General features: G+C 43.2%; 1 non-coding gene across 1 annotated transcript; it reads right to left on the reverse strand.

Moving 5' to 3' along the window:
• Window positions 1-9,681: 9,681 nt before the first annotated feature.
• LOC138749072 (U1 spliceosomal RNA) lies at window positions 9,682-9,841 on the reverse strand. The gene has a single exon (XR_011348393.1). It is a non-coding gene; the product is annotated as a U1 spliceosomal RNA (small nuclear RNA).
• Between the last annotated feature and the right edge of the window lie 3,854 nt (window positions 9,842-13,695).

The following is a 13,695-nucleotide window of genomic DNA, read 5'->3' on the forward strand; positions in this document are numbered from 1 at the left end:
CGGATCGGAGCGTGCTCGTACCCGTGCGCTCGGCCCTGAGCCTACGCGTGCTCGTGCCCGTGCGCTCGGCCCTGAACCGGCGCGTGCTCGTGCCCGCGCCTCCGAAGGTTGCCGCTGTCATTGGGTGACTGGCCGTTTGGCCCATCCTTCCCGTGCTGACCCCTATGCCAGCACTGCTCTGTCGTGGGCTGCACGGAGCACAGGCAGTGAGTTCCAGCCCCCCTCCAACTGAGGGGGTGAGTTACTTGTCCTCTCAGCAACCCCTCCCTATTCCTCTCTGCCTTTCATCGCCCAGCTTTAACAATCAGTGCTCCCCAACCTGCCCTTCCCACCCACATCCCACCTCAACCTGCCCTTCCCACCCACATCCCACCCCAACCTGCCCTTCCCACCCACATCCCACCCCAACCTGCCCTTCTCACCCACATCCCACCCCAACTTGCCCTTCCCACCCACATCCCACCCCAACCTGCCCTTCTCACCCACATCCCACCCCAACCTGCCCTTCCCACCCACATCCCACCCCAACCTGCCCTTCTCACCCACATCCCACCCCAACCTGCCCTTCCCACCCACATCCCACCCCAACCTGCCCTTCCCACCCACATCCCACCCCAACCTGCCCTTCCCACCCACATCCCACCCCAACCTGCCCTTCCCACCCACATCCCATCCCAACCTGCCCTTCCCACCCACATCCCACCCCAACCTGCCCTTCTCACCCACATACCACCCCAACCTGCCCTTCTCACCCACATCCCACCCCAACCTCAGCATTTTTAGAATGTGACTGTGATTTTAAATTGGTCACAAAACCAATAATAGAGGGTAATTAAAGGTAAAGATCAATAGACTTGTTGAATCCCATTGTGGTAAAGCAAAAGACACTTCTGAAGGGAATTGTTGAACTCCATAATGGCTAAAAAGAAGCCCATTGCCCAAAACCAAAGCCGGGAATCAATATTTGTGGACAATTATGTGTGCAACCACATGGATTCTGGAGGCCATTCCTTTGAGAAACATTAAAGCAAAGGCAATTGTGAAGGATTTGTTAAAGTCTTTCACCTTGGTTGGCTGACCTAGATAAATTCAGTCAGATCAAGGGAGTACTTTTCTGTCAGGCTTATTCCAACAAGTGGTTTACGAATTGAGAGTTAAGCAGGTTGTATCTTCTGCATTTCATCCAGAGGGTCAAGGGGTCTTGGAGAGATTCCATTCGACCCTGAAAAACATGATGAGAACTTATTGTTTTGAGAATTAATAGGATTGGGATGAAGGGGTTCATTTGCTTTTATTTGCAATGAGGGAGCCTGTTCATTCGAGATGGTTTTTGGACATGAGGTGAGAGGCCCTTTAATGTTATTAAAGTAACAGTGGGTTAATAATGACATGCATTTAAATTTGTTGGATTATGTCTTTAAATTTAAGGATTGATTGCATAAAGCTTGTGAAATGGCAAAGGAGAATTTAAAGGCCACTCAACAAAAAAAGGTTTGGTATGCAAAGATGACAAATGTTAAACCTGGTGACAGTGTTGTTTCTGCTTCCTACACATTTAAATCCTCTTAGGGCTAGGTTTTCAGGACCATATGAAGATGTCTAAAATTAATGAGGTCACATGTTATTGAAACACCTACTCGCAGATGAGAAACTCGGATCTGTAATGTAAATATGATGAAGCCATATTTTAAGCAGGAGCCTCACAGTGAAAGTAAACTTTTGACAGAGGTGATGGTTATCAACAAGGATAATGAAAGAAGTAAAACATGCTTCAGGGAAGGTTTGAAAATTCCATGGTTGGATGTCCCTGAGGGCTGCTTAATAGGTCTAGCATCACCTGAATCCCCATGATGTGGATGTAGATAATGCTAGACCTATTGGATGAGTGCAGACCAGTAGATCAGGAAATTGACGGCATGGTGTCATTAGAAAATCTGTTTAAATTGGAGTTCACCTTGTGTTTTAGTGCCTAAGCCAGATGGAACTGTTGGGCTTTGCACTGACTATAGGAAGGTAAAGACTGTGACAAAGACAGATGCCTATCCTATTCCCAGAGTGGATGATGTGGGGAAGGCAAAATATCTCACTAAAATTGACTTGTTGAAAGGTTACTGGTGTGTTCCTTTATCAGATAGGGGTTTCTGCATTAGTAACACCTTCTGGGCTGGGTGAGTACAATGTCATGTCCTTTGGAGTGAAGAATGTCCGGGGACATTTCAATTAATGATTAAAACAGGTGTTTACATTGATGATTTAGTTATCAGTAGTGACACGTGGGAAGAGCACGTCCTTGAGTTAGAAGAATTGTTTAATCGACTTTCAAAAGCAAATCTCACAGTTAACAATAAAAATGAGCTTGGTTATGCGACTGTTACTTATCAGGGTTATGTCATAGGACAGAAGCAATTGGCACCAGTTGAGGCAAAGGTTTTGACTATCTCTGAGTTCTCTGTTCCAATTAAGAAGAAAAACTCTTTAAAGTTTCCTGGGAATGATTGGCTATTATTGCAAGTTTTGTAAAAACTTTGCAGATATCACACTCCTTTGAACAAAACTGTTTATGAAGGGAGAAAAATTTGTCTGGTCGAAATGTTGCCAAGAAGCATTTCTAAATTGAAGGCCATTTTATGCCACCAAACCTGTGCCTAAGTCACCTGACTTAAATAAACCATTTTTGTTAGACATTGATGCCAGTGGTGAAGCTGTGGTGCGATGCTGTTACAGTAGAAGAATGATTATGATATTGACCATCCTGTATCCATCCTGTATCCTACTTCATCATCATCAGAGGAATTATTCCACCATAGGGAAAGAGTTGTTAGCTCTTGTGTTGGGTCGACATTTTGATGTTTACATTTATACAGCTCAGAAACTGCTTATGGTATATACTCATCATAATCCATTGGTTTTTTTTTTAATTTTTTATTTTTCACACCATAAACCACATTGACCATGATACATACATTTTCCTTTTCAAATATATACAGTGCCATTTTCTCCCCCCACCTCCTCCCATCCCACCTTCCCTACCTCCCCGCCACCATCCATTTAAAGTACAAAATCTAAGATACATTAAACCAGTTAAACAATGTTGTCATTCAATAAAAATAAACAAAAAATTCCACTGAGTCAATTCTTTTCATTTCCTTCTCCTTTCGTTATTTTAGGTGGTAGATGTCCCCGGTAGGTTTTCTTTATTGTGTTTCATGTATGCCTCCCATATTTGTTCAAATATTTCAATATTATTTCTTAAACTATATGTTATTTTTTCTAATGGAATACATTTATTCATTTCTATATACCATTGTTGTATTTTCAAATTATCTTCCAATTTCCAGGTTGACATAATACATTTTTTTGCTACGGCTAGAGCTATCTTAACAAATCTTTTTGTGCACCATCCAAATCAAGTCCAAATTCTTTGTTTTTTATGTTACTTAGGAGGAAGATCTCTGGACTTTTTAGTATATTGTTTTCTGTAATTTTATTTAATATCTGGTTTCGATCTTCCCAAAATTTTTCTACTTTCTCACATGTCCAGATTGCATGAATTGTTGTTCCCATTTCTTTTTTACATCGAAAACATCTGTCAGATACTGTTGGGTCCCATTTATTTAACTTTTGAGGTGTAATGTATAGCCTGTGTATCCAGTTATATTGTATCATACGTAACTTCGTATTTATTGTATTTCTCATCGTTCCAGAACATAACTTCTCCCATGTTTCCTTTTTTATCTTTATATTTAAATCTTGTTCCCATTTTTGTTTAGTTTTACCATTTGTTTCCTCATTCTCCTTTTCTTGCAGTTTAATATACATATTTGTTATAAATCTTTTGATTATCATTGTATCTGTAATCACATATTCAAAGTTACTTCCCTCTGGTAACCTCAGACTGTTTCCTAATTTGCCCTTCAAGTAGGATCTCAATTGATAATATGCCAGCACTGTATCTTGAGTTATATTGTATTTATCTTTCATTTGTTCAAAGGATAATAATCTATTTCCTGAAAAACAATCTTCTATTCTTTTGATCCCTTTTTTCTCCCATTCTCTAAAGGAAAGGTTGTCTATTGTAAAAGGGAGTAACTGATTTTGCGTCAATATTAGTTTTGGTAATTGGTAATTTGTTTTATTCCTTTCTACATGAATCTTCTTCCAAATATTGAGTAGATGATGTAATACTGGAGAACTCCTACATTGTACCAATTTTTCATCCCATTTATATAATATGTGTTCAGGTATCTTTTCCCCTATTTTATCTAACTCTAATCTAGTCCAATCTGGCTTTTCCCTTGTTTGGTAAAAATCTGATAGGTATCTTAATTGTGCGGCTCTATAATAATTTTTAAAGTTTGGCAGTTGTAAGCCTCCTTGTTTATACCATTCTGTTAATTTATCTAGTGCTATGCTCGGTTTCCCCCCTTTCCATAAAAATTTCCTTATTATTTTCTTTAACTCCTTGAAGAATTTCTCTGTCAAGTGTATTGGCAATGCCTGAAATAGGTATAATATCCTTGGGAAAATGTTCATTTTAATACAGTTTATCCTTCCTATTAGTGTTAATGGTAAATCGTTCCAATGATCTAAATCGTCCTGTAATTTTTTCATTAGTGGATAATAATTGAGTTTATAGATAGACAACAGACTCGCCAAGGCAAATAGCGCCTTTGGAAGACGACACAAAAGAGTCTGGAAAAACAACCAACTGAAAAACCTCACAAAGATAAGCGTATACAGAGCCGTTGTCATACCCACAGTCCTGTTCGGCTCTAAATCATGGGTCCTCTACCGGCATCACCTACGGCTCCTAGAACGCTTCCACCAGCGTTGTCTCCGCTCCATCCTCAACATTCACTGGAACGCTTTAATCCCTAACGTCGAAGTACTCGAGATGGCAGAGGTCGACAGCATCGAGTCCACGCTGCTGAAGATCCAGCTGCGCTGGGTGGGTCACGTCTCCAGAATGGAGGACCATCGCCTTCCCAAGATCGTGTTATATGGCGAGCTCTCCACTGGCCACCGTGACAGAGGTGCACCAAAGAAAAGGTATAAGGACTGCCTAAAGAAATCTCTTGGTGCCTGCCACATTGACCACCGCCAGTGGGCTGATATCGCCTCAAACCGTGCATCTTGGCGCCTCACAGTTCGGTGGGCAGCAACCTCCTTTGAAGAAGACCGCAGAGCCCACCTCACTGACAAATGGCAAAGGAGGAAAAACCCAACACCCAACCCCAACCAACCAATTTTCCCCTGCAACTGCTGCAAGCGTGTCTGCCTGTCCCGCATCGGACTTGTCAGCCACAAACGAGCCTGCAGCTGACGTGGACATTTACCCCCTCCATAAATCTTCGTCCGCGAAGCCAAGCCAAAGAAATAGATGGCCGAGATTTTTATTTATTTGTATACCTAGGTATCTTATTGCTTGCATTTGCCATCTGAATGGTGATTCCTTCTTAAATTTTGAGAAATCCGCATTATTCATTGGCATTGCTTCACTTTTATTTACGTTAATCTTGTAACCCGATACTTCTCCATATTCCTTCAATTTCTTATATAATTCTTTTATTGATAGTTCTGGTTCTGTTAAGTATACTATAACATCATCCGCAAATAAACTGATTTTATATTCCTTGTCTTTTATTTTTATCCCTTTTATATTATTTTCTGTTCTTATCAATTAGCTAGTGGTTCTATAGCTAACGTGAACAATAAGGGTGATAGTGGGCATCCCTGCCATGTTGACCTGCTTAAGTTAAATTGCTTTGATATATATCCATTTACTGTCACTTTTGCCAATGGCCCTTTCTATAATGCTTTAATCCAATTAATATCTTTCTTTTGCTTGGCTTCGCGGGCGAAGATTTATGGAGGGGGTAAACTGAATTTTTGCAATACTTTGAATAAATAATTCCATTCTACTCTGTCAAAGGCCTTCTCTGCGTCTAAAGCAACTGCTACTGTTGGCGCTTTACTCCCTTCTACTGCATGAATTAAGTTAATAAATTTACAAATATTGTCCGTTGTGCGTCTTTTTTTGATAAATCCAGTTTGGTCTAGATTTACTATTTTTGGTACATAGTCGGCCAATCTGTTTGCTAATAGTTTAGCTATTATCTTATAATTTGTGTTAAAAGGGTTGGGAGTGTTTAATTAGTGCCCTTTGTAGAATAGAGCCATGCCTGCACTGGGTCAAGGGGTGGTGGGGCATCAATATGGCTTTTCCTTCATCATTGAATGTACCAGTTGAGAGAGAGAGTGTGAGTGTGTGTATGTGTTGCATTAGTTACCATTTCCCACACTTGCCTTCTGTAAATAAAATCTTTCCCTACCAAAACTGTGTTCAGAGTCCTTGCCTTTGAGACTACCAATCCTGTTTCCTCACTGACAACAGAAGCCAGGTCGGTTCGTTCACATTGAACTAAGAAAATCTGGGTCAGCGTGATCTTTTACATAGGGACCCAGCATTCTGGTGCAAGAGGAGACGGGTCCTTTCCTGGTGTCGCAGAAAGGCGGGTTAGTCTTTTACACAGGAGCTGATGGGAAAATCATCAACGCTGATACTACCTACCTTGGAGGTTAATTACTGGGATGAAAATTCCCCACATCCCGTGTTCATCATGTTCAGGTAAGTTTTCTTTAAGGCTGGTATAAAAGGGCCAAGGGACTCATTCTTTGAATCAAAATACAGACAACACTTATTCTAATATATCCTAATTTCAAAGAATCATTTTCCAAAGCATGAGGTGCAATATCCCAAATTTGGATCTCTTTAATCTAAAAATCAAACTCTGTGGCTGTTACTTTATGTAGCTTTAATTTGTTGATAAAAGAGAAACATTTTACATAGGTTCGCATTAAAACTTTCAAAATAATGAATAACAAAGCATTACTGTCTATGAAGATATAAATAATATAAAGTTTTAAAGAGATGCACAAACTTTAAAGAGATACAGAAGTATTTAAAGAGACAAATATTCAAAGAACAATTTCTTGTGCTCACGCTTCCTTCACATCCTGTAGAATAAGCAAGCAGTTAGCATAGGTGGATATTACATCACAGTCACTAAGGTAACACTACAAACAATAGTTCTCTTAAAAAGACAGGCACAAAATTAACTAAGAATCAGAAAACAAGGTTTTAACCTTTACATTCTTACTTTGCACATTATTTATTATTGCATTTATTGTCAGTATTGCAGTTTGTTTACATTTTCTGTTTACATTTCTTTTATATATTGTACGCATCTTGAGTGCAGTTATTTGCACTCCTGAGAAGTGAAAATTCTGCTTGGTCTGCAAGAAAAAGAATCTCCAAGTTGTATGTGACGTCATGCTTATTACATGTCTGGAGGACCGTGTGCATTCTATCAAAGGACGTGATTGTACTGGGGAGGATGTTCCCTGGATGGAGGGTTTCAGTTGAATTGTGTCCCATGTATTCAAATAGAATGAACATTTTGTGTGCTTGCCAGGTAAGTCAACTTAATGTTCAAAGTACAAAGCTCAGATTTATCGTGAGAGTATATACATGACAGCAAAGACAACCCTGAGATACTTTTTACTATGGGACAGGCAGAATTTCTACTTATCGGTAATTCACAAAAACTGCATTTAAAGAGAGAAATGTAAACAAACTGACTGTGCAATATGGAAAATAAATGTTCAATGATAAATACTGTGCAAAGTCAGAGTCCTTAAACGAATCCCTGATTGAGTTGGTTGTGGAGGAGTCTGGTGGTGGAGAGGGAGCAGCTGTTCCTGAACCTGGTGGTGGAGAGGGAGTAGCTGTTCCTGAACCTGGGGGTGGAGAGGGAGCAGCTGTTCCTGAACCTGGGGGTGGAGAGGGAGCAGCTGTTCCTGAACCTGGGGGTGGAGAGGGAGCAGCTGTTCCTGAACCTGGGGGTGGAGAGGGAGCAGCTGTTCCTGAACCTGGGGGTGGAGAGGGAGCAGCTGTTCCTGAACCTGGGGGTGGAGAGGGAGCAGCTGTTCCTGAACCTGGGGGTGGAGAGGGAGCAGCTGTTCCTGAACCTGGGGGTGGAGAGGGAGCAGCTGTTCCTGAACCTGGGGGTGGAGAGGGAGCAGCTGTTCCTGAACCTGGGGGTGGAGAGGGAGCAGCTGTTCCTGAACCTGGGGGTGGAGAGGGAGCAGCTGTTCCTGAACCTGGGGGTGGAGAGGGAGCAGCTGTTCCTGAACCTGGGGGTGGAGAGGGAGCAGCTGTTCCTGAACCTGGGGGTGGAGAGGGAGCAGCTGTTCCTGAACCTGGGGGTGGAGAGGGAGCAGCTGTTCCTGAACCTGGGGGTGGAGAGGGAGCAGCTGTTCCTGAACCTGGGGGTGGAGAGGGAGCAGCTGTTCCTGAACCTGGGGGTGCAAGTCTTGTGGCTCCTGAACCTCTTTTCTGATGGCAGCAGCGAGAACAGAGTGTGTGCAGATGATTGCTACTGCTCTCCGAAGGAGTTGAATACCAAACTGTAGTTGAACAAGTACAGTGGGTTGTGCAAGATAAAAACAAGAGTTGTAGGGCTGCAGAGATAATGTTCAGAAGAAAATGGTGTAGGATATCTTCTTACTAATGAAAGATCAGTTCAATCATTGGGTAACAGCAAGGAAGAAGTTATCCTTGAATCTGGTGATGTTTTTATTTTCTATATAACCATATAACAGTTTACAGCACAGAAACAAACCATGTCAGCCCTTCGAGTCCACACCGGTTCACTTGAACAACTCTACTAGTTCCCCCCTCCCACTCTCTGCCCATATCCCTCCAATCCCCTCATATCCATGTACACATCCAACCTCTTAAATGACAGAAAGTACCCTGACGCAACTATCTCCTCTAGAAGATCATTCCATTCTGCCACCACTCCCTGAGTGAAGAAGCATCCTCTAACATTTCTCCTAAAGTTTTGCTCCCTTACTCTTAATTCATGCCCTCATGTTCCAACCTCCCCTGCCATCAGGGGAAAGAGTCTAGTCTATCTATTCATAATTTTAAATACCTTTATCAAATCCCCTCTCAACTGTCCACATTCCAATGAATAAAGTCCCAGTCTCCTTAATCTCTCCCTGTAATCCAAATGCTGTAAGCTAGGCAATATCCTTGTAAATCTTCTCTGCACCCTCTCCACCTTATCTATATTCTTTCTATAATTTGGAGACCAGAACTGAACACAATACTCCAAACCTGGCCTCACCAATGCCTTAAACAGCAGCATCACTTCCCAGCTCCTATACACTACACTATGATTTATGAAGGCCAGCATACCATATTTCTTCTTAACCACCCTGTCTACATGGGAACCCACCTTCAATGAGCTCTGTGCCATAACCCCAAGGTCCCTCTGTTCCTATGTGTATCTCAATGCCCTCCCCTTAACTGCATATATCCTATTCTAGTTATTTTTACCAAAATGCAACACTTCACACTTGTCTATATTAAATTCCATCTGCCATCTTTCAGCCCACTCTCCCAAACAAACCAAATCCTTCTGTAATCCAAGAAAACCTTCCTCACTATCCACTCCCCCTATTTTCTGCATATTTGCTTAGCCAGTTAACTACACCCTCCTCTAAATCAGTAATATAAATGATAAACAACAGGGGACCCAGCACCGATCCCTGAGGCACCCCGCTTGTCACAGGCTTCCAACCTGACAGACAGTTGTCCACCATGAAAAAATCTTAGAGCGTGAACGCAGGCCCCCATTACCACAAATTTTGCAGTCGAGTATCCCGCATTTGGAACATTGCATGCGTCAGCACCACCCGAAGTGCAATGGGACAGCCTTGTCCTGGAAGAACCTCCTTTTTGATCACAGTCTCTCCCCTGCCAGGTAAGTATTTTATTTATTATTCAAAATAAAGCATAGAATCAAAATCAAAATACAAATATACATAATATTTTCTCCCCTATATCCCTCCATCTCCACCTCCCACTAACTACCCCAAAGAAAAAGAAAGAAAGAGTTCAATTCATATAACAACCAACCAATGTGACCATGTTTGGTTCAACCCCAGTAAAGGGAGAAAAATGTGCTACATACCTTAACAAAGAAGGGATCATTATCACATCATCTTTTCCAACTGGATAGAAGACCTCATTTCCAAATGCCACCATTGAATCTTTAAATCAGTAATTTTCCCAAGTAATTGCCAAACATTTTCTCAACAAAGCAAGTGCTAAACTTAAAAACACAATTTGAAACTTCACTAATTTTAATTCCAAACTCAATTTTTTAAATATAACCCAATAAAAATACCACAGGATCAAATGAAATTTTGAATTTAAATAAACCTTCTAAAAATTCCATAATTCTATTCTGTTATGAGCCCATAGGTCCCCAAAACCTGCAGCAATAGATATTCACCAAGACAAACAGTTACTTAAACAAAAATTGTTAATTATCTTTAAACATAAAAACAGAATCAAACTTTAACTTATCTCTATTAAGTTAACTAAACCCAACTTAACCTCCTTCTAATTCTAAGCACATGTGTATGTGATGTGTATGTAAATGTAAGAAAAGTTATTTGGTTCACAGTTCAATCTCACTTCTCATTCTTCCAAGTTCTTATACTGGGCACAGAATTTAACATTTATAAAGTTCACCAGGCTTTGGTGCTCGAAAGGTAAATGTTTACCACTCAGGAAGGTTCTTGTAGGTTTGCAGAGAGAGATTTGTTGTTCCAGGTTTTCCACAACTGAGGTACCACCATTAGTCACCTCAATGACTTGCTGATGGAACTTGCCCCATCAGGGTTCTCCAGATGATAACCTCTTTCTTTCAGGCTTTCACAGAGTTCCTTTCTGTTCCCCTTATTCAAAGAGAAACATCAGACAAATAGCACTTTCAGCCATCCGCCGCTCTGGAGTTTGTTTCAGTTCCAACAAACTTTTCCTGCTTGCTTCAGGTGTGTCTGTCTGTCTTTCTCACTCTCTCTCCCCTCCAACTAACAGAAAGCCCATGTGACTCTCTCACTTGCAAAACTCCTGACCTTCTCCAGCAAACAATAGGATTTAGTGGTCTTGGACAAGCTGTTGTCTTTAGGTAAACAAAAACCCAGGAGTTACCTTTCTGTGCACTCTGATAAAACTCTTGCAAAGAGCTTTTAACAGCCAGAGTGTCTCCTGCTTGTTGGTTTCATTATGTCATTTCAATTAGCAGCTGCTAGTGAAATGTGCACAGCATTCTCCATAGTTTCTGTAAAATCACTGAATATGAATTATTCAGTATTTCAAATAAGATCTGTTTTAAAGTGTGTGTATGTATGTCTCTCTCTTTGGCTTGGCTTCGCGGACGAAGATTTATGGAGGGGGTAAATGTCCACGTCAGCTGCAGGCTCGTTTGTGGCTGACAAGTCCGATGCGGGACAGGCAGACACGATTGCAGGGTAAAATTGGTTGGTTGAGGTTGGGTGTTGGGTTTTCCCTCCTTTGCCTTTTGTCAGTGAGGTGGGCTCTGCGGTCTTCTTCAAAGGAGGTTGCTGCCCGCCAAACTGTGAGGCGCCAAGATGCACGGTTTGAGGCGATATCAGCCCACTGGCGGTGGTCAATGTGGCAGGCACCAAGAGATTTCTTTAGGCAGTCCTTGTACCTTTTCTTTGGTGCACCTCTATCACGGTGGCCAGTGGAGAGCTCGCCATATAACACGATCTTGGGAAGGCGATGGTCCTCCATTCTGGAGACTCTAATTTTACCATGTATTTGGCCGACTGCGGACCCGGCGCCACCAAGGCAGCTGACCAGGTACCCACAACAGCAACCGATGCTACTGACCCGGTACCCACTGATGCTGCCGACCAATGACCCAACGCTGCCGACCAGGGACCCGCTGCCACCGACCGCCCCACCACCGATGGCAAGCAGCGACCCCCAACACTTAGCGTTGGCTGGCCAACACTCCCAGCAGGCTTCAGGTAGCAACACCTTGATGCTGTCTCTTCAGGACCAACTGTCTGCGTGACATCATCATGCAGGACTCCACTTTCCCCATTACAAGTCTCTGCATCAGTAGCCCTCAACCAGGATTTCCCCCAACCCCTCATAAAAGCAATGGAACTTATTAAAGTGCATGGACACTATACCAATTGCTTATTTGACTCGGGGTCAACTGACAGTTTTATCCGCCCAGACCTAGCCCACCGTTGTGGACTGGCTATTCTCCCCAATGCACAGAGAATTTCATTGGCGAGCAGATCGCACTCAACTGGGGTAAAGGGGTACTGTGTGGCGACCCTGAAAGTCCAGGGCATCATGTTCACAGTCTTCAAACTATTAGTCCTTCTCCAATTGTGCGCCCCTGCTCAGCTGGGACTGGATTTTCAGTGCCAGCTTCAAACCGTTTCCCTGCACTTTGGGGGGCCTCACGCTCCACTCTCTGTCTGTAACCACTCCACCCTGGAAGCCTCCTGCCAGTGGCAGCCCGAACCACCCATCCCGCGGCCTCACCTGTAGTCTCTCCACCTTCCGAGTTGCTCCGCCAGCGCTTTTCGCAAACCTCACCCCTGGCTGTAAGCCTGTGGCCACCAAAAGCTGGCAATATAGTTATGAAGACAGGAAATTTATCGCAAGTGAGGTGCGCAGACTGCTGGACGAGGGCATTCTCGAACCTAGCTCGAGTCCATGGAGGGCCCAGGTGGTGGTTGTTAAAAATGGGGAGAAGTTGCAGATGGTGGTTGACTACAGCCAGACAATCATCCACAGATCACGGATGTGGTGAATCAGATCGCCCAATATTTCCCACCATTGACTTACATTCATCTTATCATCAGCTCCCAATCTGCCGAGAAGACACTTTTCACAGCCTTCAAAGTGAATGGGTGGCTGTATCAATTCCCCAGGGTACCCTTTTAGGTCACAAATGGTGTCGCGGTCTTCCAGCGGGAAATGGATTGGATGGTGGACCAGAACAGGCTGACTGCTACTTTCCTGTATCTGGACAATGTCACCATCTGTGGCCATGACACGAAGGATCATGATGCCAACCTTGAGAAATTTTTTCAGACTGCAATTCGGCTAAACCTGACCTACAATTTTGACAAGTGTGTTTTCCGGACCATTCGGCTCGCAATTCTGGGTTGTGTGGTGGAGAACAGGGTGGTCATGCCGGATCCTGACCGCTTACATCCCCTCATGGACTTGCCGCACCCACCCACACCCAGAAGGCACTCAGACGCTGCCTGGGCTTTTTCTCTTACTATGCCCAATGGGTTCCACACTATGCCGACAAGGCATGGCCACTCATCAAGACCACCTCCTTCCCCCTGTCAAGTGAAGCCAGAGTGGCCTTCGACAACATCAAATCGGACATCACTGCTCCAACGCTGCACACCATCAATGAGTCCATTCTGTTCCAAGTCAAGAGCGATGTGTCCGACTTTGCACTGGCAGCCACTTTGATCCAGGCCGGCCGGTCGGTAGCCTTCTTCTCCAGAACCCTCCAGAGTCCTGAGAGCCGACACTCCTCTGTCGAGAAGGAGACTGAGGCCATAGTTGAAGCAGTACGTCGTTGGAGAAACTACCTCACAGGCAGGCGCTTTACACTGCTGACTGACCAACGCGCAGTCTCCTTCATGTTTAGCAATACTCAGTGAGGCAAGATCAAGAATGACAAAATCGCCAGGTGGAGAATCGAATGACTGCTCTTTTTAATTTTTTTTATTTATTTTTATTATTTTTCACTCTATAAACCATAT

Source organism: Narcine bancroftii, chromosome 13 (assembly GCF_036971445.1).
Source record: "Narcine bancroftii isolate sNarBan1 chromosome 13, sNarBan1.hap1, whole genome shotgun sequence".
NCBI classification, from domain to species: Eukaryota; Metazoa; Chordata; class Chondrichthyes; order Torpediniformes; family Narcinidae; genus Narcine; species Narcine bancroftii.